Raw genomic sequence first — 27,924 nt, 5'->3', positions numbered from 1 at the left:
ATATTTGCAAACGAATCAACGGACGATATATATAAACAGCTCATGAAGCTCACTATTAAAAAAAACAAACAACCCAATCCAAAAATGGGCAGAAGACCTAAATAGACATTTCTCCAAAGAAGACATACAGATGGCCAAGAAGCACATGAAAAGCAGCTCTACATCACTAATTATTAGAGAAATGCAAATCAAAACTACAATGAGGTATCACCTCACACCAGTTAGAATGGGCATCATCAGAAAATCTACAAACAACAAATGCTGGAGAGGGTGTGGAGAAAAGGGAACCCTCTTGCACTGTTGGTGGGGATGTAAATTGATACAGCCACTATGGAGAACAGTATGAAGGTTCCTTAAAAAACTAAAAATAGAATTACCATATGACCCAGCAATACCACTACTGGGCATATACTCAGAGAAAACCATAATTCAAAAAGACACAGGCACATCAATGTTCATTGCAGCACTATTTACTATAGCCAGGTCATGGAAGCAACCTAAATGCCCATCGACAGATGAATAGATAAAGAAGACGTGGTACATATATACAATGGAATATTACTCAGCCATAAAAAGGAAAGAAATTGGGTCATCTGTAGAGACATGGATGAACCTAGAGACTGTCATACAGAGTGAAGTAAGTCAGGAAAAGAAAAACAAATATCGTATATTAACGCATATATGTGGAACCTAGAAAAATGGTACAGATGAACCGGTTTGCAGGGCAGAAATTGAGACACAGATGTAGAGAACAAACATATGGACACCAAGGGGGGAAAGCGGTGGAGGGGTGGGGGTGGTGTGATGAATTGGGAGATTGGGATTGACATATATACACTAATATGTATAAAATGGATAACTAATAAGAACCTGCTGTATAAAAAAATAAATAAAATTAAAAAATTAAAAAAAAAGAAAGCATTGGAAATCAGAAATGCTAATGTACGTAGAAAATTCAATCAATACATAAGTAAACTATTAGAAATACCAAGTGAATTTAAGAACTAGATACAAGGTTTATACAGAAAAAAAAAACAAATGTATTTCTATACACCACCAACACACAAGAAATAAAGTTAAAAAAAAAACTATACCACTTATAATACCATCCAAAACACAAAAAAATTATGGAAAATATCAAGTATCAATTGATGAGGATGCAGAGAAACTGGAACTCATGCACATCGCTGATGGGAATGAAAAGTGATTCAGCTGCTGTGGGAAAGTTTGGCAGTTCCTCAAAAAGTTAAACAAAAAATTATCGTATGACCCTGAAATTCTGCTCCTAGGTATACACCCCAAAAGACCTGCAGATAGGTACTCAAAAAGTACACGTACACGCTTGTTTATAGCAGCAGTGTTTACAACAGTGAAATAGTACAAACAGCCCAAAAGTCCATCAACAAATGAATGGATCAACAAATCATGGTATATATAGTGGAATATTATTCAGTCATAATAAGGAATGAAGTACTGACACGTACTACAATGGGGGATGAACCTCAAAAACATACTAAGTTTAAAAAATCAGATATAGAAGATCACATACTATAGGATTTCATTTATATGAAATATCCAGAATAGATAAATCCATAGAGACAATGCAGACTGGTGGTTGGCAGGAGCTGAAGAGTGGAGAGAGTGGGCAGTGGAGGAAAACTGCTTCAGGACCTTTACTTTGGAGTGAAGGAATTCTGGAACTAGACAGAGGTGGCAGCTGCACAACAGTGTGAATGTAGCAAATGTCATTGAATTTTTCACTTTAAAGTGATTAATTTTATATTATGTGAACTTCACCTCAACGAATTTTTTTTTTTTTTTTTTGGCTGAGTTGGGTCTTCGTTGCGGTGCGCGGGCTTCTCATTGCGGTGGCTTCTCTTGTTGCGGAGCACAGGCTCTAGGCACATGGGTTTCAGTAGCTGTGGCTCACGGATTCTAGAGCACAGGCTCAGTAGTTGTGGCGCACAGGCTTAGTTGCTCCATGGCATGTGGCATCTTCCCAGGCCAGGGCTCGAACCCGTGTCCCCTGCATTGGCAGGCGGATTCTTAACCACTGCACCACCAGGGGAGCCCCTGAATTATTTTTTTTGAGAACACCAAAAATTAGAAATAAATGTAAAAGATACTAATGGAAAACTACAAAACATTGAGAGAAATCAAACAATACTTAAATAAATGGAGAGATGTACTACATTCCTTAGATTCAATACAATCCCAATCAAAATTTAAGCTGTTTTTGTTTATGTATGGAAACTAAGACTCTAAAATGTTACAGAAATGCAAACGGCCAAGAGTAGCCAAGACAAGCACTAAGAACAACAAAGCTGGAGAACTTATATTACCATGTATCAAGATGTATTATAAAGCTACAGAAATGTGGTGTTGGGACAAGAAGAGAAGAGTACAATCAATTGGATATCCATATAGCAAAAAATGAATCTTGACTTCTATACCACACCACACACAAAAATGAATTCCAGACAGACTATACACCCAAACGTGAAAGGTAAAATAGTTATGATTCTAAGGATGACACAGAACATCTCCATGATCATGGGGTAGGCAAACATTTATTAAATAGGACACAAGAAGTGCTACTAACCAAAAAGGAAAAATATTGATAAACTGGAAGACACTAAAACTGAGTTCATCCCACAACACTATTAACAGAGAGAAAAGGCAAAGCAGGTAAAAGATATTTGCAGTAGTACGTACAAATGACAACTGATTACTACCCAGAATATATGAAGAACTACAAATCAATAAGGAGAAGTGAAAAAAACAATACAAAAATGGCAAAGGCTTGAACAGAAAGGAAGCATAAAGGAGAGTATCCAAATGGCATTATAAAAAAATATCCAAATGGCCAATTAGCACATAAAAAAGGGCTGAGGACTTCCCTGGTGGCGTAGTGGTTAAGAATCCACCTGCCAATGCAGGGGACACGGGTTCGATTCCTGGTCTGGGAAGATCCCACATGCCACGGAGCAACTATGCCTGTGTGCCACAAGTACTGAGCCCGCGAACCTAGAGCCTGTGATCCATAACAAGAGAAGCCACCGCAATGAGAAGCCTGCGCATGCAATGAAGAGCAGCCCCCGCTCCCCGCAACTGGAGAAAGCCTGCGCACAGCAACGAAGACCCAATACAACCAAAAATAAATAAATAAAAATACAATTTAAAAAAAAAAAAAAGGGCTGAACTTAATTAGTTATCAAACCTCAATGTGATACCTGGTACACTGTCCCCAGAATGGCTAAAATGAAAAAGACAGACAACACATAGTATTGGTAAAGTTGCAGAGAGAGAAAAATGGAACTCTCATCTACTGCTGGAGGAAGTGCAGATTGTTCTAACACTTAGTAAAAGTGGTACTACCTAATAAAGCTAAACAATCACATATCATATGATGTAGCAGTTCCATTCCTGATTATATACCCAACAGAAATGAGTACATCTGTTTACCAAAAGACTCATAAACAATGTTTATATGTTTGTAGCAGCACTACTCCTACTGACCCAAAATTTTAAAAACCCAATGTCTGTCAATAGTATATTACATAAATTATAGTATATTCATACAATGGAATATTAAAAAACAATGAGAATGAAGGAATTATCCTATACACCACATGGATGGGGCTCACAAAAAGAACACTGAGCCAAAGAGGCCACACACAAAAGGTGTATACTGTATGATAACATGCATATAAAGTTCAAAAACAGGCAAAAATCATCTACAGTTAAAAGTCAGAACAATGGTTATATTCCAGGGGAGGAAGAGGTAGTGACCAAAAAGGGTGTGAGGGAGGCTTCTGGGATACTGGTTATGTTCTATTTCTTGATCTGAGTGGCTCATTTTTTAAAACTCGTCAAGTTGTACACAGGATTTATGGACTTTCTGAAGGTATGTTACATATCAATAAAAAGTTTATTGTAAAAAATAAAAGTAAATATTGGGTGACCATATATGTCCTGGTTTTCCTGGAATAAGCCTGGTTTTACACATTATTCCAGCTTAACTTTGATTAGAGCCCCCTCTTCTCAAAAGTGTTCCAGTTTTCACAGTATGGTTACTCTACTTATAACCTGCTTCAGGTCTAATAAGACTATTTCAAGACTTTGTTGACCCCCAAACCTAATTAAAACTATAGAGCTTAAAGTTAAAATGTTGTTATAGGGGAGAAATGAAGAATAATTCTGCATCAATACACCTAACAAATCTGGTAAGTATTAATGACAATTACATACTAAATATATATTAAACACAGTGTCCTGGACACATGACCTAGAACAAGTTATTTAATTCTCTGAGCTTCATTTTCTTCATATGTAAAAATCTATTCAAGAAATATTTATTAAGCACCTACCAGATACAAGGAACCAGAAAGTTTTCCATAGGTGTACACATGCATTTAAGACAGAAAAAGATACTAAGCAGTTTGCCCATTAAGAATTGAGGATTTATAGCCTGAATATGTGATTGGCTCAACCCTAAAAAAACACAACTACGTACTTTCTTCCTCACCTACCAGGACACCCTCCCTATAAAAATCTGTTAACACCAAACAACAGAAAATTTTTACCGAACTTAATACTCTCTCCTTAACAGTATAAAGATTATTTGCTAAGAGAGTTGTAGAATGAAACTACTTCTTACCAGTTTCAGGTAACTAGCTTAAAGCTAATTGCATGTGATTTTATCCTTAAGGTTCTCTTCATGGAAGAAAGAACAGATTCCCACAGCTCCCCAACTTTATCACAACGCAACCAAAAACTTTACAAGCACCAAGTATTTTTAAACTCTGTCTCCAAGTATTCTTGATTCCCCCACCCACCAATATACTTTACCCTATTAACTTACTGGCAAAGCAAGTACAATTGAGCACTCCTTTTAAGGAAAGTCTAGACTTATCACATCTTCCACATAGTCCTGCTAGTATGGCCAAAAGCTACAGGAAAAGCAGAAGCCAGGAAAGAAATGCTGCCAATCCTTCCAGAGCATGCTGTTTAGATTCCTACTGTGTGATTCTACTTACATAGGAAAATATCTAAAGCTCCTATCAACTGTTAAAAAGTAGCTGCAGCACTGCAATAATGAGAAAAGCAGCAATATTATTCCATGTGCCAGGGCAGAGAAGCTGTGAAACATGATTCATATTTATTTTCACTGTTCTTGAGATGCCTTAGGATACACCACCTAGCAGTGGCAGCTGGGTATTTTCTTCAAAAAGTACCTTATCCTATGGTTCAAAAGTTAAAGAGGCAGAAATCTTTCAGAAGACCAGCAAAATGGTGGGTACCAAATATCACAATTACTTTTGAGGCTTTCTTGCTAAAGTGGGTTTTCCTAGTGGGTTTTATATTATGCACATAAACTTACATTAAGAGAACATATTACAAAGCTACCTTCACTTACTAGTGGCTGAGGTCCAGGCTCTGTCACTTTGAAGCCATGAGATCCTAAGATAAAACTACTACTCTTAACCTGTTTCCTTATCTATAAAAGGAGAACATGCAGGTTCATGGGCAAAAAGAGCCTGGAATGGATGCAAATGGAGAAACCACAGATAATTCTAAGATAGCACTCACTCAATCAATATAAACTGCACCCTTGTAACATAATTGTAGTCTCTTAATAGATGTCCTAAAATTAATGGAAAGCCAGTCATGTTGTCTCACTACTTTCAGAAACCTAGTTAAGATAAATAATTAGAGACAAGTTCCTTCTCTCATTTTCAACTTTTTAAAAAAGTTCTTTATACTGTGTATAAAGTGGATGACTGGTGAGAGTCTGCTGGGTGGTACGGGGAGCACTACTCGGTGTTCCGTGGTGACCTAGATGGGAGGAAAATCCAAAAAAAAGCGGACATGTGTAAAAAACTAAAAATATAAACTTAAATTTTTAAAAAAGAGTTCTTTAAATAGACAAAGCAATCAAAGTGAGAGATTGGGGTATTACAGTAACATGAAAACCACAAAAATCTGCCAAAAAAAAGCAGCTCTTTAGGGCCAAGAAATGGGAATTCCTTTGCCTATATTAGCGTTAAAAACAACTCAAATTAATTAAGACTTTTAATATACTGTCAAGGAGTTGTTGCAGAAACTTGCTAAGCAGAAAGACAAATGTGAACAAGTACATGGAGATTAGGATACGGTGAGAGGAACGAGGTGGGTCCATGGGCTTGAAGCAAAGTTTTACAGAAGACTCATCAGTGATGAGAAAAATAAATAATAAAAGGAAGACAGGAAAAGGAGAGATTAAGCACAAAAAACTGTATCTCTCATGCTTTCCGATACAATTTCCTACAAGTCTTCTTAATAATTTTTCTTGCCTAAGGTCACTCAGCACCTATATATAGACAGAGGCAAATTTAAACCAGTATCTTCTAACTAAATTCCACATTTATAGAGAGTATAAAAAGTTTCCACTTGTCCTACAGTGAGGTAAAGGCATCAACTCATAGGTAAGGAGTGAGTGCACAGCACTGGAAGAGAAGTTCAGGAAAGTGAAGAGGCTGGAATAGATGGTCTTCCTTTCCATTTCTAAAGTTGTATGATTCACTATAAGAGGAAATGGACAGTATCTTTACTACAGGGTCTCCTTGGCATGTAACAGACAAGAATCTGCTCCACAGAAGATTTTAGCATATGAAATAAAGCAAATTCGGGCTGAAAAATCCTTAAAACTCCACACCATTTCACAGTAAAAGTTGATGGGCCAATTCAGCAACAGTTTAGAAATGAGACTATTAACTGGTTCAAGTAGACTCTTAAACAATTAAAGCTCAAAAGCAATTAGACTTGACCAGTATTCCCCTGAAGGCCATTTCCAGAGGCACCCAACAAAGAGAATGAGAAAGGAAAAGGTCTGTTGTCAAACTTAGAACTCGACTCACAAGACCACCGAAGCAGACTTAACTATTGCCACTATCAGTTTGAATAAAAAGACATCATTCTCAGGTTAAGAAATAAACACTTATCGAAGGTTAGTTGATTCATTTCCAACTCTACTCTACCCGACCCACTGAAAGACCTTTCCTAAACAGAACTATTTATTGGAAGACTAGAAACAAAAAACTCAGGGCAGTAGAGGTAATAAGATAAGGTAAAGAGAAGAAGCTCTGAGAGCTTCTTAAGGTCTTGCTTAAGATTAATACCAAAATTCAAACATGTTTCTATAAATATCTATACCAATATATGCAAATATCTATACCAATATATATACTATGTATCACACTTAACTACCTTTGAAAAACAGTGAGTTCTGTGTAAAGGAGTATGGGATCAGAATTTGCACCCCAAAGCTTATCATTAATAGCACATGGGTTACTTTGAGCTGAAGGAACTGAGATTCAACAGATGCAGAAAGAATTCTTCTCAGAGCTTCCCTCATCTGATTAAAAGCAGAAACTTCCAAGAAATGAGAGCTGCCATAATGAGGACTCTCTGGGTGAGTTTTACGGCCAGGAAGAAGATGGAATGTTAGCAACCAATACCTTCTATTAGTTTTCCCACATATTTACCTTCCCACAATTTATTGCCCCTAGAAGCCCAAACTCCTTTTCCTTTGTCTAGTCACTTCTCCATAATTTATAACCCTTTGTTAATATGGTATATAAGCTCTCAAGTCTAACCATCTTTTTTTGGGTTTTCACTTTTCTGTGAAGCCTTTATGCACATTTTTAAAATATACATATGCCTTTTCTATTAATGTCTTTTGTCAGTTTAATTTGCAGGCATCAGTCCTAGAACATAAAAGGATGGAAGAAAAGTCTTCCTCCCTTACGTAAGCTATTAAGAAATTAAGTCTCTAGTGAAGCCATTTTCAGTACTCTTGAATCTGGCCCTGTTATAAACTGCTTCCTGATAAATAAGGTAGGCCCCCTTTGTGGAAACAAGCCTTTCAGATAACCCAATGCCATGATGTAGTGGGGACCTTTGGGCTCTGAGTCTAGCAGGGCTGGGCTGGAATCCAGGCTCATCCATTTATCTTGGGGGTGAGCTTACCTGTCTGTTTGTTTCTGGAGTTTCCTCATCTCTAAAACATACAGACAGCATATACACCACCACCCCTTCACTTCATAGCATTTGTGTAAGGATTAAGGCTGGGCACATAATTACATTTCCTTATTCATCTTCCCCCTACTTCATTGGCAGTGATTTCTCTGTGGTCCCTCAGCAGTCAGTCTGATCTGTAATATTTCAGTCTAAAAAACTTTAATTATCTTTTTTTATGGAAATGATCATTTACTTATGAGTGTAATTTTTAGACTAGGAAAAAATTTTTATTACCAAAGTAAAACTAATAGCTACTTTATCTCTGGACTATATACTGTTACAGTCACATGTACATATACCCTTTTTTTAATTCTGGGAAGGAAATTAATGATTTTAGGAGAAGTAGGTTTAAACCAAACCTCTGAGGACTAAAAAAGGAAAGAGGTGGTTCAACTTATACTGATATGAAACACAGCATTCATGATTAATTTTAAAAGCCAAGATGTAATACTCTGTATGATATACCACCTTTTATGGAAAAGGAATGAAAAAATGAATGCATATGTTTATAAATACACAGATTTTTCTGGCAAAAAAGCCGAAAAACTGGTAATAATGGTTTCCTCTGGGAGGGAGAACTGGATAACTAGGGAAGAGAAATGACGGGCATTTGCTTTTCACTGTATATCCTTTGGCACAATTTAAAATTATGTACGAAGTGCATGTGTTATGTTTTTTTTTTTTTTAATTTATTTAGTCATTCCTGGCTGGGCTGGGTCCTCGTCTCTGTGCGAGGGCCCTCTCCAGTCGCGGCAAGCGGGGGCCACCCTTCATCGCGGTGCGCGGGCCTCTCACCATCGCGGCCTCCCCCGTCGCGGAGCACAGGCTCCAGACGAGCAGGCTCAGCAACTGTGGCTCACGGGCCCAGCCGCTCCGCGGCATGTGGGATCCTCCCAGACCAGGGCTCGAACCCACGTCCCCCGCATCGGCAGGCAGACTCTCAACCACTGCGCCACCAGGGAAGCCCCGTGTTATGTATTTTTAACTACTGGTGCAGAAAGAAACATACAGGTAGAGCCAGTAAATAGAAAAATCAGAAGGTACCAAAAAAATATTTGAAAGTGTATATTTTCCCATCAATTAGCCAGTCTATACTATCTTTTGTCCTCTAACAATTTACAAACTTACTTTCATCTATGAGAAAAAAAGTATGAAAAATCTTTTCTAAAGTGAAAAATAAAAGACGAGCATTGTGTTAAGAAAAAAAGTGTAATATCTTTCTTCTGCTAATCTTTATTACTTGAGTTATTATTTCATTTCTTTATTAGATGGCAAACCTACTAGATTAAAAACCAGATGATGTTTTAACTATGAAACTGTTGTTTAACAAGACTTTAGCAGGCTGGATTTCCTAAATGGAATGTGAGAAATTCTTCCCCCGTCTGGATAATGTTGATCTTTGGATCAGATACCACTCTCTCCCATCTCCTGAGAGGACCCCTACGTTCACCACGTTCACCAAGGAGTCAAGTACACAGAATTACCAAACACAGTTCTGCAGTGAAGTTCTGCAGTGAGACTGGCTGTACCTATATGTTTCTTTCTGCACCAGTATTTATTGAACATACAGTAAAAACTGACAAAAGGTAATTGTAAGAACTCTTAGTTCCATGTTTTAGCTGCTATAAATTTATTTAGGGAAACTAAGCACTGAATATGAAAATCTCTAGACAATGTCTAAACATTCATTCCAGCTTCCTATAAATTTCCACCTACAGCTACACCTTAAAGCAGGATCTACTTAGTTGTCTTCCTCTTAAAAAGTGGCTCCTCTGTGCCTCTAGCATGTAAACAAACCCAAAGTAAATAACCTACCAATGGAGACAGTGGGGAGAGCAAAGAGACAAAGAATAAGCTATTTCATCTATCTTTTTATTGGGAGTCACTGATTGACTCCCAATCAGGGGCAATTCTGTGTTTAACACAGACACAGCCAATGCTGTTTTGTCTCATAATCCTACTACACCTCTAAGCTGGAGGACCACTTGGCAGGAGTACTGGAGGAAATTCAAGCAGCAGTAGATAGAATGCTAAATGGTCTTTTAATATCCCTTAGATTCCATGGCTGAAAAAGTTAAAAAAAAAAAAAAAAAAAGAATTTCAAATATCCTTAAAAGAGGGGGAATTAATTCCAAAATATTCTAAACCAAGAGTTGGCAAAGGTTTCTGTAAAGGGTCAAGTAGTAAATATTTTCAGCTTGTGGGCCATACAATCTTAGTAGCAACTACTCCATTCTGCCATTTGGGGCACAAAATCAGCCATGAACAGTAAGTAAACAAATGGGCATGGCTCTGTTTCAATAAAACTTTATTCACAAAGACAGGAAAACAGTTTGCAGGTCACAGTTTGCCAACCCCTGCTCTAAATAAAGATTCTGAATATTCCACATTCAGAAAAATGAACTACTGGGGCTTCCCTGGTGGTGCAGTGGTTGAGAATCTGCCTGCCAATGCAGGGGACACGGGTTCGAGCCCTGGTCTGGGAAGATCCCACATGCCGTGGAGCGACTAGGCCCGTGAGCCACAACTACTGAGCCCGCGCGTCTGGAGCCTGTGCTCCGCAACAAGAGGCCGCGATAGTGAGGCCCGCGCACCACGATGAAGGGTGGCCCCCACTTGCCGCAACTGGAGAGAGCCCTCGCACAGAAACAAAGACCCAACACAGCCATAAATAAATAAATAAATAAATAGATAGATAAATAAATAAAAAGAAAAATGAACTACTAAGAAAGGCATCAATGAGAAACCAGCACAGTCTAAATATCCATTGCCTATGATTTCACTATTACTAGAGTTACTATGCATATCACTCTAAAATGGACAGTAAATAACTGTTTGATATAATATTTTCAAAAAAAATAATAATAATAAATGAATGACAGGCTTCAGAAGCACAGATATGCCAGAGACTAAACACAACACAAAGACATGACCTATTGCCTTTTTCAAGGTGTACTTAAAAATCTGTATTTTTAAAAGGAAAGCCCATTAAGATAAGATGTTCAGGGGTGAAGCTTGGGCGATATTATTTTGGAGAAAAGGCTACAAGTGAAGAAGAGCACAGAATATAATCCTGTCGCAGACTCAGAAACCCTAGACCGCTACCATGTTCAAAAAAATCTTGATATAATAATCAAAAAATAACACATAATTTAAAGAGGTAAAGAGTTAACCCAACACTGTTGCAAGATACAAAGCTTTGTTTAGATACTGTGTACAGGTCTAAAACTACACAGATTATTCTTTTTTACATAAAAGTCTAACATTACTTATAATTTTATGTAGCCAAAGGTTATACATGGCTAAGGGAACGGGAATGGAAGCAGAAAAGAGACTAAGCACATGGTAAATATCACAGAATTATGAAAATTCCCCAAAAAGCTGCACTGAGCTACAATGATCATGAGGGGATTCCATATACATACTTTGCTTCCTCATTATTTTTCCTTTTCGTTTGCTTTTCCACTAAAAGGGAAATAGAAATTAGGCATCTGTAACTGATGGGAATTAATAACTCTCTAATCCAGAAGTTCATGAACAGGCTTGGGGGCTGGCGGGGAAATCCAAGAACATGTTAAAGTTTCATGCAAAATATTGTTTTGAGTGTGTTTATGTGTGTGTGTACAAGTGTGCACTCCTGTGCATATATCTGTACATTTTTTCTAGGGGAAAAATCCACTGCTCTTATCAGATTCTCAAAAGGGTCAATGAGCGTAAACAGTAAAAAACTACTATCAAATTTTATGTGTGTATGCTAGAGAGAAAGGGGACCTAAACTGCAGAGAATAGAGCTTCATGGTCACTGATTAAAAACCCCATTCACATCTAATCTGGAGTAAAAATGTGTAAATGGTTAAAACATAATTATATCAATCTCCCTTGAAGCCTGTTATGGATTGAACTGTGTTCCGCCTAAAAAGATATGTTGAAATCCTAATCCCTAGGACTTCAGAGTGTGACCTTATTTGGAAACGGGGTTGTCAAAGGTGTAATTAGTTAAGGGAAATGATATAACACTGGAGCAGAATGGGTCTCTAATCCAACATCACTGGTGTCCTTATAAGAGGAGAGGCATGTAAAGACACAGAGATACACAGGGAGAACTCCACCTGACAACAAAAGCAGAGACTGGAATTACACAGCTACAAGCCAAGGAATATCAAAATTGCTAAGAAAAAACTAGGAAGAGGCAAGGAAGAATTCCCTTACAGGTTTCGGACAGAGCATGGATTTTGGACGTCTAACCTCCAGAACTGTGAGACAATAAATATCTGTTGTTTTAAGCCACCCAGTTTGTAGTACTTTGTTACAGCAGCCCTAGGAAACTAATAGAAGGCCAAATATCATAGTAACTAAAATTAAGGTACAGAGCAAAAGGCCTTCTAAAGATGATCATATGCTCTCATGACATAATAAACATATCACGGACACTTTCCAACAAACATGACAATTTCAATTACCAAAATACATTCTACTGAATAGTTAAGGATGGAATGGCTTTTCCAAATGGGCACAGGAAAGAAAGATAGAAAAAAGTTTTATATATCAAAGGTAAAGACCAAAATAAAGTTAATGTTCAGAGCCCAGAACAAACCATTGGGGTATACCACTGACTGTACATCTGTACACTGACAAATCTCAGTATATAGTAGCAGATTCAGGGAAAGTAGTGTTCTGATTATCTATTGCTATGTAACAAAATTACTCTAAAACAACATCTTAAAACAACAATAATCATTTTTATTCTCTCTCATAGTTTCTGAGAGTTAGGAATTTGAGAAGGGCTCGAATAAGCAGTTTTAGCTGAACAGTTCTAGCTCCTATCTTAGAGCCTCTTCACGTGGTCTGTCCACATGAGGCAGTCTGGGCTTCCTTATAGCATGGCAATCTCAGGCTATACTGCTGAAAAGCTGTTGAAGACTTCAGGACCAGTATTTTGGTGAGCTGGATAGAAGCTCACCTTTTCTGACCTCACCTTATTGCTCACAAGTGATTCACAGGAACACCCAAATTCAAGGGAAGGGAACATAAACTCCACCTCAGGATGAGAGAATGGTCAAGGTCACAAGAACATGTGAGAAGGGACACATTGTTACAACTACTTTTAGAAAATACAATCTGCCACAAAGAATATGGTAAAGTAACTGCTCATTACTCTTGAGAGGGTCAACCATTTGAAACTGTCCCATAGGTTAAAAGAAACTGATGACTAAAAGAAATTCTTGAGCTTGTCTTACAGAACAGCAGCTAAGGGAACAGCTTATTAAAAACCCCCCTGCTTGTAATATGCTTTCACTGATCAAGCTCATCTTAATTATTTCTTTTGGCTCCTTAGCCACCCCCTATAGATAACACCTCTGTCGTATGGGTCCCTACAGTATTGGGGGCGTATGCTGTTTTCCAGAAACTTGGAGTCAGCTCTTATCCAGTTCAAGCTGGCTAAGATTTTTGGTTGGGACCACTGACCCTAAAACTGGGCCTGCAGAGGTGTCCAATAAATGACCTTTTGACATCAGAGGACTCAAAACTCCATCCTCAGATCATGCTAAGTGCCTCCATTTTTGGACATGTATCTCAAGAAGAAGCATGTAACTCAGATATGCCTGCAAAGAACACCAATTACCTCACCTTTTCCCTACCTCCAATCACCTTTCCCCATGCCTAATACCACCCTGCTTCTTTATCCCATAAATATTTCAAACCCCTTGCCTTCAGGGAGGCAGATCTGAGATCTGCTCTCCTGTCTCCTATCTCCTCACTTGGCTGTCTCCTGAATAAACACTTTCTCTGCTGCAAACCTCGGTGTCTCAGCGTTTGGCATGCTGCACATCAGGCAAACAAACCTGGTTCAGTAACACATTTGATCCATGTTCAAGTTACCCAAAATACCTTAAAAAAAATATGGCCCCATGGGCCTCATACTTTTAAGTACAGATGATCCTTGAACAACACAGGTTTAAACTACATGGGTGCACTTATGCACAGATTTTTTTCAACAAATGCATATTACAGCATTATACAACCTGCAGTTGGTTGAACCTGAGGAGGCAGAATCACAGATACAGAGAGCCAACTGCAAAATTACACACAGATTTTTTTGACTTCTCGGAAGACTGGCACCCATAACCTTCACTGCTGCTCCAGGGTCAACTGATTTTGCCTACCAAATAATCTCATTCACTGAATAAAAATTTCACTTTCCCATAGTCACTTAATTGTGAACTTCTAACCAGTAGATTTTTACTTGGAGTTGACATACTTGTAGCCAAAAACAAGCCAACTCATTTTAGTTAGACTATTAAGAGGCCTCATATCATAGGTAAGCATATATTTTCTTTTAAAATTTTTGATAGACTCTCATCTGGAGGCTTATCGGGAACCACTGGTCTAGCGTCTTTTTACTATATTTTAATAACTCTAGAATCTTTATTTAGTGTTTTGATTAAGACTCAATGTAAAAGAAAACCTCTGCAAGTGAGCTGTAAACAACAAAAAAAGGACTAAAAAATGCAAACTCAAAATGTACAAGTTGGTAAGAATAGTGGGTTCCTTTTTCTTTTCAAAAATTAAGGCTTACAAAGCATTTTTCAACAAACAAAAGAATAACTCTAGCATCTTGGTTTTCAATAAAAGATGCTAGTGTCCAACCCTGTTGTAAGCACCCATTGAAGTGAATATAATGGCCACTCTGTTTGCCTACACAGACACTGATATGCCAATATTTAACTCTCTATATCCAATCTTCCCCAATGTCTGCGACACATCTTGGTAAGGAATCTCAGTAGGTTCATTAGTTCTTAGGGCACTACACAACTATTTTGTATACCGATGTTGCTCTGTAAGCATGGCACTTTGGCAAGTTAAAATGCCTCTAAAACCTCATTATTCTGGAAAATATTACACGTTAAGAAAAATCAGACTCAGAATTCCTTTGAGTGATGTAAAACTCAAACACAAAAACATCCTTAAAGGTCAAGTTCTAGGGCTTCCCTGGTGGCGCAGCGGTTGAAAATCTGCTGGCCAATGCAGGGGACACGGGTTCGAGCCCTGGTCTGGGAAGATCCCACATGCTGCGGAGCAACTGGGCCCGTGAGCCACAACTGCTGAGCCTGCACGTCTGGAGCCTGTGCTCCGCAACAAGAGAGGCCGCGACAGTGAGAGGCCTGCGCACCGCAATGAAGAGTGGCCCCCACTTGCCGCAACTAGAGAAAGCCCTCACACAGAAACAAAGACCCAACACAGCCAAAACTAAATAAATAAATTAAAAAAAAAAAAGTCAAGTTCTACTTCATCAGAGAAGAAATGTCAATTCTACAGCATTAAAATTATCTACTAACAAGAAAACTTAAATTTTTTAGCAATACCCATTTTCCTTTGTTTCTGTCCTCAAGGCCTGTACCAGTAGGGTAATTTCTCTACTGTAAAGCCTACAGAAGAAGGGCTGTGCTCTTGTTAACACAGTTTGGTAATAAACAGTTCCACTGCTTGCAAAAACATGTATCCAATTCCATTCTGGGAGAAAACAATCTTAAAAGAGTAACATCCAAAAGTCATACATGATTTTCTTTAGATCAACTATTGTGCTACAGACTCCTTACCTTAATAAAAATGTTTTCATGTTAAATATTGTAATTTTTATCTTAACACTTTGACTCAAAAAAGTGAAATACAATATACAAAGGCATACTAGTATTTTAAGTGTATTAGCAAAGATAAGGCTTCTTAAACTTCTCCAACACAACACAGAAATCAAAATATCCCATTTTGCTTAAAAACTCATTAAAGTTGTGCATCTGATTCCATAATATACCTAAGAATTAATATAAAAATATTTCACTCTTTTCCTCTCTGGCTGCTTGAAGATCAGCAACCATCATAAATGACACAGTAGCTCTCCAGACCAGGAAGTTCATGACCAACCAACTACTTTAGCAGAAACAAATGGTCATCGACATCCTTCACCCTGGGAAGGCAAAAGTAGCTAAGAGAGATATTCAGGAAAAACTAGCCAAAATGTACAAGACCACACCAGATGTCATCTTTGGATTTGGATTCAGAATCCATTTTGGCGGTGGCAAGACAACTGGCTTTGGCAGGATTTACGATTCCTTGGACTACAGAAAGAAAAATGAACCCTAACATAGATGTGCAAGACATGGCCTGCATAAGAAAAAGACTTCAGGAAAACAGCAAAAGGAACGAAGAACAGAATGAAGAAAGTCAAGAGGACTGCAAAGGCCAACGTTGGTGCTGGGAAAAAGTGAGCTGGAGATTGGACAACAGAAGGAGTAAAGACTCTGCAGTGACTGTATCTGTGGTGACTGTGCAGATTTTTCATGAGACGATTAATAAACTAAGAACTTTTATGTGAAAATATATACACATTTCAAATTACTCAGAAGAACTGATTTTAACATGAAAATGTTCCATGTATACCCTGAACATTACATGTAGACGTACACATACAAGTTTACCCAAAAAATTGACTCAGGCAGATTACTAATCATGTCTCTTGTGTGGTCTGATTTAAAACTACCAAAGCCTATTCATGAAGATTAGTAACTTTAAGAACAAGTTGTTAGAGTCAGGTATTTCACTGGTTACAGAAGTAGACTTTGTTTAAAAGCTGTTTATACTCAGTCTGATTATTATAGCAAATAACCTGCAACTCTTAACTACGGAAAAGTGCTTTGAAGCTCCTGCTGCATGCTGTATTTCCTCTCCGTTTCTCTTGTGTCACTTTCTTATGAAGCCTTCTGAATCTGTTCCCAAGGCTGAAACCTAAAAACAGGCTCTAGTCCGCCAAGGCAGCATTTTCCAAATTGTGGTAAATGGGGCTGGGAAGCTGTACACTTTATCCCCAACCAGGAGAGCTATAAAGTGCATTAGCGTATCAAAGACCTACAAAATGTACTGAGGTAAAGAAACTCCTAGACCTCTTTTTTTTTAATTTTTGAATTTTATTTTATTTATTATTTTTATACAGCAGGTTCTTATTAGTCATCCATTTTATACACATCAGTGTATACATGTCAATCCCAATCGCCCAATTCATCACACCACCACCCCCACCCCCCACCACTTTCCCCCCTTGGTGTCCATACGTTTGTTCTCTACATCTGTGTCTCAATTTCTGCCCTGCAAACCGGTTCATCTGACCTCTTTTTAAGGCTGGTCTTTCACCAATTTCCCAACACCGCTAGGGAAACAATGCTCCTGAAAAGCTCATTATTACCACATCAGCCTTCTAAGGTAATGACTATACAAACACGGACCAAACCTCCCATGGTCTACAAATGATTTAGAAAGCACGACCTTCCATTGATCCACAAGGCTACTTATGAATAAACTATAAAGCCAGGTATTAAGAGTTGCAAATATGAGTGTGTTATTAGAATGTACCGAAAACTTCAGTTTGTATACAATTAATAACTCTGCATGCTGCAACTCACAATGCTGCAAAGCTTCTACCAAATATGCACACTCAAAACCTGGAATTCTGTAATTTTCAAAAGGAACAATCAATCACTGTCAGTGAAACTGGTCATGGTTTTCAATTATCATTATTCTTACTTCTAATTAAGTTGCGCTTCATTATTAACATTTTAGTTGTTTTACTAAACCAGCAGAATGTGTTATATAATTCCATCACTAGAATTTGAGACCTACAGTTTTCTAACTAGTCTAGACTTGAAGATAAGTATATTTTTTGCGATTCAAATAGGAACCATCCATTTCCCTAACTGCTGAAGAAAGTCCCTCTCCCCACCAAAATGCTTATACCTTGACAATTTAGTTATTATTCCACTAGAAAGTGGGAATTATTGAGCTAAAGAATGACCCAGCTAAAGGGCCGGGATTAAAAGAGCTGGAGGGTCACTGTTCTAAAGGTCTTTACCCCAGCTACAGGGGCAGGTCTTCTCTCTGGTCACCAGGTCCACACCAACCAAATGTGGCATGAGGACTTGGAATCAGAGCCCTTCGTGGAAGTAATTCAAACTTCTCTGAACTTGAATGTCAATGATCCCTCCAGTCTCTAGTTTCTAGTAGGAAGCTTCCAGGAATCTCTTTAAACAACTGAATCCCACAACAAAGTCTCTTCTCAAAAATCTTCCTGGTCTAGCTTTAAAACCTTGCCAGGTTCTTATGTGCAGCTTGCAACAAACAAAATGCTGTCAAGCACAGAAAGGTATAGAAAACAGGAGGGAAGTGTTTGATGACTTTGTGGATTCTTAGAATCTTTTTCCAGCTCTGAAACTGACTTAACGCATCTAAGAAGCCCAGGGAATTCTTAGTCAATTTATCAATTGAGAATCAAAGTCACAATGCTAAAAACTCTAAGTATCAAGATATTTCCTTCTCCAGAAACTGAGATCCAGAACGAAAAGACAGCCAAGATAAATAAGAGCAACAGACTACACTGCTGAGACTGCCACTAACCACCTGACCTTGGGCAAGTCAATTAACTGCTCTGATCATTCATAAAATTCACTGAAGGGGAGGCTAAATCACTGATGGATAAATCCTCTTCTAGCTCTCAAAGTCTTATGTATTACTGTGTATTAGAATAAGTTATTTCCTAGTAATACATTAGATACTCAGAAAATTATTAACTCCAATGGGTCACAAGGTTATCATTTTAAAGCCATACACCTAATATTCACTGATCTTCAAACAACCTATGCTCTGCTCTGCAGAGTCAAATGTCCCATTTAGCAGCTAACTGATCTGTTCCTATCTCCTAAGGATTCTGCTTATGCTAATAACCATTATTATTATATTTTAGGTACAATCCACAAATTTTTAAAACCCCATACTTCTCACCTCACACCAGTCAGAATGGCCATCATCAAAAAAAAATCTACAAACAATAAATGCTGAAGAGGGTGTGGAGAAAAGGGAACCCTCTTGCACTCTTGGTGGGAATGTAAACTGATACAGCCACTATGAAGAACAGTATGGAGGTTCATTAAAAAACTAAAAACAGAACTACCATATGACCTAGCAATCCCACTCCTGGGCATATACCCTGAGAAAACCATAATTCAAAAAGAGTCATGTACCACAATGTTCACTGCGGCACTATTTACAATAGCCAGGACATGGAAGCAACCTAAGTGTCCATCGACAGATGAATGGATAAAGAAGATGTGGCACATATATACAATGGAATATTACTCAGCCATAAAGAGAAACGAAACTGAGTTATTTGTAGTGAGGTGGATGGACCTAGAGTCTGTCATACAGAATGAAGTAAGTCAAAAAGAGAAAAACAAATACCGTATGCTAACACATATATATGGAATCTTAAAAAAAAAAAAAAAATGGTTCTGATGAACCCAGGGGCAGGACAGGAATAAAGACGCAGATGTAGATAATGGACTTGAGGACACAGTGAGGGGGAAGGGTAAGCTGGGACAAAGTGAGAGAGTAGCACTGACATATATACACTACCAAATGTAAAATAGATAGCTAGTGGGAAGCAGGTGCATCGCAAGGGGAGATCAGCTCAGTGCTTTGTGACCACCTACAGGGGTGGGATAGGGAGGGTGGGAGGCAGACGCAAGAGGGAGGGGATATGGGGATATATGTATACATATAGCTGATTCATTTTGTTATACAGCAGAAACTAACACACCATTGTAAAGCAATTATACTCCAATAAAGATGTTAAAAAAAAAAAACCCATACTTCTAAGAAATATATTTAGGACCATCCTTCAAAGTAGATGGACGATAAACACTTATGATCTCAGGACTCTACTGAGAATCAATCCTCTGTCAGACCAATACATGTTTCTAAGCCTCTGTGTATCATATCTAGGAGTTGTTTTAACACAAATGTGAACCTCAAAATACTTTTAACAGATCCTTTCCTCCACAGATCTTAACTATTTAAGGTCAAGAGAGATCAAAGAAGTTTTTTGCTTTACCTCTGAAAAAGTGGTATTTATGTATTTATTCATTCTTAAGTCATATTCTACTTCATCTTAATTCAGGATGGATAGCAGCCATTATATAAAGTTCCATACACTTATTCCAAAATCTTTGGAAAAATCATTCCTACATATTCAAACTGGCTACAGCTTGTTTTCCTCCAAGAATCCAATTAAGAATCGGTCTTTTAAAAAATTAGGCATTTGCATAATGAATTTTATAATTTCACTCAATAACGAAAAACACTTGTTTGACTCAAAATTCCTGCAATGACCATTGCTAAGAATGCAGGTGTCGAAGGATCACTGATAGTTGAGAAAATTCTGCAAAGTTCTTCAGAAGTTGGTTATGATGCTATGCTTGGAGATTTTGTGAATATGGTGGAAAAAGGAATCACTGATCCAACTAAGGTTGTAAGAAGTGCATTACTGGATGCTGCTGGAGTGGCCTCTCTGTTAACTACAGCAGAAGGTGTAGTCACAGAAATTCCTAAAGAAGAGAAGGATCCTGGAATGGGCGGGATGGGTGGAATGGGAGGTGGTATGGGAGGTGGCATGTCCTAATTCCTAGAATAGTGCTTTACCATCATTAATGAGCTGTGAGAGGAAGCTCAAGGCAGCGTTCCTCACCAATAACTTTGAGAGGTCAGTTGAAGGAGATGACTGAAGAAAAGGCTGGCTGATGTTTAAGAAAATCACTATAACCATCAGTTACTGGTTTCAGTTGACAACACAGAATGGTTTACTGCTGTCATTGTCCGTGCCTACAGACAATATATTTTGTAGTTTTGAATAAAGACATTTGTACATTCCTGGTAAATGAGTATAAGAGCCATGTACCAATGTACTGCTTTCAACTTAAAACACTGAGGCATTTTGACTACTATTCTGTTAAAATCAGGATTTTAGTGATTGCCATCAACAGATGAGAAGTTAAGGAGCAGCCTTTTTGTGGAGAGTAAGAATAACTGTGTACAGAGTAGAGCAATATCCAATTATGTGACAATCTTTGTGTAATAAAAATTGTTTAAAGTTAAACAAAAAAACACTTGTTTGTAAAAGGTGAAGAGCACAAAGTAATAAATATAAGTTGGATTTTAGCAGTATGCTATCTGCCTATACATTAAAGAATGGATTATTAAACCAGAATCTATAAACCTTCAAAGATATCTGAATGGGTTTTGAAAGTCTTATTACTAGCCTCCTGAAATTATTCGAAAAACTAAGTGTATATGTATATTTTTTCTGAGGAGGAGAGACAGCACAAAGCTTTGAGATGCTCAAAGAAGTTTATGACCTTTGACTAAGACTCTGCATTACGGGATATATTTTAAGATTTTAATTCTCAGTTAATAGTTCAAAGTTTTTAAGTCAATACTCCAAAATAATAAGATATAGTGATAAGAATTCCTTACATTCAAGAAGGATTTCTCATGTGACTGCCATGCCAACATTTTTGGCAAAAATTCCACAAAGGACAAGAATGATCTAGACTAGATTTCTCAAAGTAATCTTAAAACTGTCAAACGGTTAAAACTTAAACACACACACACATACATACACACACTCCACCAATGTCATTTCCCTTTTAGAATCTCTAATACTGACATATGATCTTACGTTGCTACATTCTGTTTTATATATGTATATTCAGTCTCTCCAACTACTTATCCCTGTCCTACAGTAGATTATTATATCTAATTTCTCTTGCTCAGAACAGTATAATATACAAGTCTCAAATATATTTATATGAAGAAATTTCCACTTCACTTAGATTAGCATGTCTATTGTTGCACTTACCATGCTGTATGGTAAAAACGGGTAAAAATGTCTAGGGACTTGCTTCAAAATTAAAAAGGGGGAGGGGAGTGGGTGGAGATACAGATGAAACAAGATTGACCACAAGTTGAAAAATGTTAAAGCTAGTGATATGCATATTACTGTATTTTTATGTTTGTAATTTTCCGTAATACAAAGTTTAAAGACATCTGCCTCGCCTATTAGAACAGAGAGCTTCTTAAAGACGGGTCCAGGAGCTTTCCTCTTTGTACATCTGCCCAGTAGAGAGCAGATACTTACTTTGCTGAACATATTTCATTCTTTATGTGAAAGGCAGCAGTACTATCCTTCAATGAAACTTCAACAACTCTTTGATGGTATTTTATTTAAACAATTCTTTTATTAACCAGATAAAACATATTCATTCATTCATTCATTCACTACTTACTGGTTACCTACTTTTCTCAGATATCCTGTCTTGACAAATGGAGGATATAAAAAGTAATTCATACTCTCTAATAAATTAAGAATCTGACAATACCCTCAAGGATCCATGGAAAAAAGGGCAGGGAGGGAAGACAGGGAGATGAAGAGAAAGAAAAAAAAGTAAAAAGCAACAAATACAGTATTTTAAGAAAGGTCTCTAAGGCATCCACATTTTTAATTAGAAAGAAGGCATACAGTTTCTTTAAGCTAGACAGGTCTAAAAGTTCCCCTCCCCACTCTATTCTACAGATGAGGAAACTAAAGCTCAGAGAGGGGAAGTGACTTGCCTCAAGTTACACATCAAGTTGCTAACAAAACTAAAATTAAAATTCAGATCTGCTCATTCACAGTGCAATGTGAATTTTCTACATAAAAAATTTTCTCCTACACCATAATATTCACTACCTAAAGAGAATGACTACTTTATTATTAATATACACTTCAATTCTGTATTCTACCATACTTAAAAAAAAGCAATACGCTAAGTAAAGGGAGGAGGCTGGGAAGAAAATGCAAACAAACTGCTAAGACAGATATACATGAATACTATATGCACATACCACACTTCCTTAATTCTGAGACACATTTGACTTTAAGACATAGTATCCATTTTGTAAACATTTTTTTAAAAATATAGACACTGTAAAATCTTCATTTCAAAAAATATTAAAATGTGAAAACACACAACTCTAAAGCAATAAAATATAACGCACCCTATAAGACACAAAAATCACTATCATTTAAGACCCCGTGTCACAGGCACAAACACACAGAGCAAGAGTCCCATCTTCTAAAGTAACGAATAGTTACTAAATACCTAAGGCTACGTGGCATTTTTTTCAGTTGTATGTATTAATAAACAAGTCCTTCTTGCCATACATCTCATATGCATGAGCTCTGGAGTCAGAGAAAGCAAATTTGAATCTCCAGCTCTGCCACTTAGCTCTCTGGCCTTTGGAAAGTTACTAATTTCTCTGAATCTCATTCTCTTCATAAAATAAGATATCCACCTTAGAGAACTGCCTGAGAATTAAATGTAATAATTTATTTAAGGAACACAGTACAGTGCCTAGATGAAATATTAAGTTTCCTTCCACAATTCCCATGGACCAAATGAAATTAAAACTAAAAACTACGTCCCATTCTTGACTTATAAGATTGGAATAAATCTGTACTAGCCCTAGGGCAAACACTACTAATTTGCTTTGGAATAATTATTTGATAAGAAAAGCTTATTTTCTTGAAATTTATCTCTTTTCTTCTTCAAATTGGGAACTGAAAACAATGACGAATTTTAAGTGTTTAAGTTAAATTTGTTATATGTAAACTCAGCACTTTCATGTTGCCTTACTGAACTGAGACTCTAAGCCCAATACAAACCCACTGAAGAGAGGAACTATAAACCTACGTGTGGGAGGAGAGAAGGGTATAACGCCAAAAAGACACAGTTAAAATGACTCAATGTACGACTGGTTTAGTTTTTTTAACCTTAAATTCATTTATTAAACAATGTTCAGAAAAGCCAAGACCATATCTCCATGATTCACAGTGCTTTAGTAACCTGATCCCTCAGATTAAGCAAATGTAGTTTCAGGTTGTTTCCAACAATAACAAGTCATTGCCAAGATGGGATTGTGCCTAGCAAAGTGGCTCATATGCAGTAGACACTGAAATAAGACCATCTTCTCTCCTACCCCAAACATAGTACAGACTAGACCACCCACATATTCCCTCTCTATTAGTTAATTTTAGTTGAATGATTTTTCCCCACTAATGATAAAAATAACAGTGCTTTTTTTTAAACTTGGAAAAATACAAAAAGTACCAGCATTTTTAAACTACCCATGATTTTACCAGCCAATAACTAAAATATTACAAAGGGACATACCAACATCTTTCCTATGAATTTGACCATAATTGTGATCATACCAAACTTTAAATCTGTATAGAGCACTTGCCACTAAACACAATTAACTACCAGCCTGTATGTTAGTATCTTCATTTTGGCTTTCTTGAGACCAAATTCACACTATGTTTTTCGTTACTTAACTCAATGGTTTCTTCTCAATCTCTGTTCTTCTGAGTCTCTCAGCTACATATTTTGCTGCTGATCACTTCCTCTTTCTTAAAACTCTATACTAAGTTTCCCTAAACAGTATATTCCTCAGTGTCTACAAAAGTCTCTCCAGTTAATCTTTTTCTATTTCTTCACTGGTTCTCTTCTGTTAACTCCTGACAATCTCTAAAACATGGCTCAGGCCTGACCTTGAATTTGCTTGTCAACCTTGAATCCCTAGCACTTAATAACACAATGCCTGGCATGAAGCAGATGCTCAATTCACGTCTACTTACTGACTTTGCCAACCCTGACCTGCCACTTACTAGTTGTGTTACCTTGGTTAAATTAAATCTCTCTGAACCTCAGTTCTCTCACCTATAAAGTAGGGATAATCAAAGGAAGATGATGCTTGGAAAGCTCAAAACAGTTTCTGGCACAAAGTAGCACCCAATAAATTTTGCTATTATTATCAACATAATCTAGTACAGGAATCAAAAATATTTACTATTATATACAGTTGAACATCAAATCTACCTCTCAACAACCCAATTTACTTTCACCATATTCCTCTTATCATAACTATCAAAAAACATTTTTGTACTCTTCACTACTTATCTCCAATCCATCATCAACTATTCTAATTTTTCTCTCCTAGCCACCATACAAAACCATCATTTATCAACTAAGCTATAACAACAAACTTAGTTGATTTCTACACCTTTACATCTTCATTCATGGGCTTCCCTGGTGGTGCAGTGGTTAAGAATCCACCTGCCAATGCAGGGGACACGGGTTCAAAACCTGGTCTGGGAAGATCCCACATGCTGCGGAGCAACTAAGCCCGTGTGCCACAACTACTGAGCCTGCGCTCTAGAGCCCGCATGCCACAACTGCTGAAGCCTGCACACCTACAGCCGGTGCTCCACAACAAGAGAAGCCACCGCAATGAGAAGCCCGAGCATCACAAAGAAGAGTAACCCCAGCGCACCACAACTAGAGAAAGTCTGCGCGCAGCAACGAAGACCCAACTCAGCCAAAAATAAATAAATAAAATAAATAAATTTATTTTAAAAAAATCTTCATTCAAATCTTTAATCTTCCTTAAAAACCACTTTTAATTTGTCACTCTTGTCCACAGTTGCTTATAACATGTCCATACTACTGGAATGCCATCCTCTTATCTTGCAATAACCCATGTCCCAACTCCTAGTTCAAAAGATGGCTCAACACTCACCTCTTCCAGGAAACTTTCCCTGATTAACTCCACACCACTCAGATTACTTCTCTGCTCCAAGTCGCCTCAGCACCTCAGCACTTAGGTACTCTGTTATACTAAGAGTAAAATGTGATCAGTGAATAGCATTACCAAGAAATTACTTCCACAAAACTATTTCTACATCCTAAAGAATGGTCCATTACCTATAATGCTTTGTTGATTTGGTTAATAAGGAAACATCCTATATGACAAATGCCCTCTTTGGGTTTTGTCCTTAACGCTGTACTATTTCATGTTGGTAAAGAAGCACTTAACTCTTCACAATCCTTTTGTCCTATCCTCAGGCAGAAATTATACCTCAGTTGTATCACCTCCTCCTGTTTAAATCCAATGAAAATGTAGTAATGGACCATTTTCTTTTCTACTATCTTTTCTCTGCCCCCAACCTCTGCCCATACCCCACAAATAAAACTTCCAAAGCTTTAAACAGAAAGGTAGTAGCAGTGACACCATGTTTTTCTTTCCTCTAAGTGAAAAGAACTTTGAACCTATTTAGCTATAAAACTCTTCCCAAGGCTGAAAAATTTCCCAACAAGCATGATGCATAATCAAATTCTACATCAAAATGCTTGATTCTTATAGAGTAACAGAATTGTACTTATGTTCACTCTTACTTGTGTTACTGTAAGAGATCTTGCATCATTTTTATGCTATATTACACATGACTGTTGAGAAACTCCCCTGTATTGCAGTTTTCAGAAAGTATCCTCTGATGTTGTCTTTAAACAAACACATTCTACTTTTTTTTGATATAAGAATTAAGCGATTCCTCACTGCCATCCAATCAAAAGCAAACAATATTTGTGCCATGGCTTGTGAGAAGATGAGTTCGTGCGCTGCTGAGGCAAAACAATGAGATGAACTGTCACACGGGTGGGAGAAGGGTTGGGGAGGAAGGAGGAGGGTCGGGGAGGGAGGACAATCAACCTCAGCAGTGAGAGTTAACAAGTCTGAGAGTCTGGCCATCGATGAGTAGTGAATGAACCTATGGACGTGGCTGACTGACTCCTACCTGACAAAACCGACAGTTATTCTTGCTGACTTACTCATAAAAGATCCACACCCTTCAGTTACCATACATAAACCTACCTCGTTTGCTCCTTGTATACTTTCTCCTAACTGGCCACCTAACGCCTTATAGTCAAACAGCCTCCATCTACACCTCACCTAAAACCTTTGCCTCTCGGTCACCTTCCGGCTTTAGTAAGTGCCTCTTACTCCAGATTCACGTGTCCCAAGCCTGTCCTCCCTTCACTCCCAGCTGATTTCCCCCCAGTCTCAATCAATGCCTACTTCCAAGAGGCCAACCACACGCCCCGGCTCCGCACCTTCTCCCCGGGCACCCTTTTCTGAGCATCACCCTATTCCCATCACTTTCTTCGTCCCCAGACCCAGAATCCTTCCATCACAGGCCTCCTCTCACTGCCACCCTCAGGCGCACAAACCTGCTCCTCCGTTAACTACCCCGCCCCACCTTCGCCACCTCTACGCGGTCTCTCCGCCCCAGGCGGCGCCCCCAGGCTCCGCGTCTGCAAACCAGGCCCCTCCCTATGGCACCGCTCTCAGTCCCGGCTCTCCAGAGGGCGGTGGCCCCGCCAAGCCTCGCATAGACCATCCGGGCAGAAGCGGGTGCCCCCCGCTCTACGCAGCGGTGGGCGGGGGCGGGGCAGCGGGTGTAGCCCCCGCCTCGGCCAGGCCTGCCTCCCCGGCTCCCAGAGCCGCGGCCCCGGCCAGGCGAGGAGGGACCCACAGCCCGCCTCTCCCGCCCGGCGTCCCCGCCTCTCACCTAGACGCAGAGGCTCGGGCCTCGCTTTCCTCCCGGCAGTCCAGCGAGGGCTCTGTCGGCGTCGCCGTCGCGCTCCCTTCACTCGCTCCTCCACCGCCCGCGACCGGCCGCTGAAGAGCGGACGAGTGGTGGCACGCCCATTGGCTGCGGCCCGCGCTCGCGTCAGCCGACCCCGACCCGGACCTCGGAATGTGACTGGCTGACGCGGCGCCTCTTTTCCACGTCTTGTCCTGATTGGCTCTCTCGCGCCCCCTTACTAGGAGGACCGCTCACCCTCCTCCTGGCTTCGGCCTCCCACCCCCTCAACCCCGTTTCTATCCGGGCGGGAGGAGGACGGGAGCGGGCGCGGGTGGGACGCGAACGGCCAATGGGAGGGCGGAGAGAGGGCCGGGAGGTGGGCTCTGCGCCCGGCCAGCTCGCGGGGAAAGTTCATCCAATGGGCGCGCACCCCACATCCCGAGCTCACGAGCGCCCCCGCCGACAGCTCGTGTTCCAGCGGGTCGCCTCCAGGGCCACGCCCGGGCTGCCCGTCGTTTAGGAGC

At 38.9% G+C, this 27,924-nt stretch overlaps 1 protein-coding gene and 1 pseudogene across 4 annotated transcripts in view; one reads left to right on the top strand and one right to left on the bottom strand.

Annotated features, from left to right (window-relative positions):
• Positions 1 to 27,539, bottom strand: part of FAR1 (fatty acyl-CoA reductase 1) — a 73,189-nt gene extending 45,650 nt beyond the window's left edge. Inside the window, exons 1-2 of one of the 3 annotated variants that reach the window (XM_082476031.1) lie at positions 27,383 to 27,539; positions 25,555 to 25,652 (exon numbers count right to left, since the gene is read on the bottom strand). The gene's annotated coding sequence lies outside the window, so the exon portion shown is untranslated. Of the gene's footprint in view, positions 1 to 25,554; positions 25,653 to 26,210; positions 26,231 to 27,382 lie in introns of those variants that run through there. The other 2 variants (XM_082476032.1, XM_082476033.1) reach the window with 2 other exon arrangements.
• LOC309667511 (small ribosomal subunit protein eS24 pseudogene) lies at positions 9,036 to 20,816 on the top strand (annotated as a pseudogene). Its single transcript, XR_014268524.1, has 2 exons — positions 9,036 to 15,054; positions 15,359 to 20,816. The product of XR_014268524.1 is annotated as a small ribosomal subunit protein eS24 pseudogene (transcript).
• Positions 27,540 to 27,924: the final 385 nt, after the last annotated feature.

Source organism: Balaenoptera physalus (assembly GCF_965194825.1).
Source record: "Balaenoptera physalus genome assembly, chromosome: 10".
In the NCBI taxonomy this organism is placed as follows: domain Eukaryota; kingdom Metazoa; phylum Chordata; class Mammalia; order Artiodactyla; family Balaenopteridae; genus Balaenoptera; species Balaenoptera physalus.
Note: the sequence above shows the minus strand (reverse complement) of the source record. Positions and strands in the feature narration are given on the sequence as shown.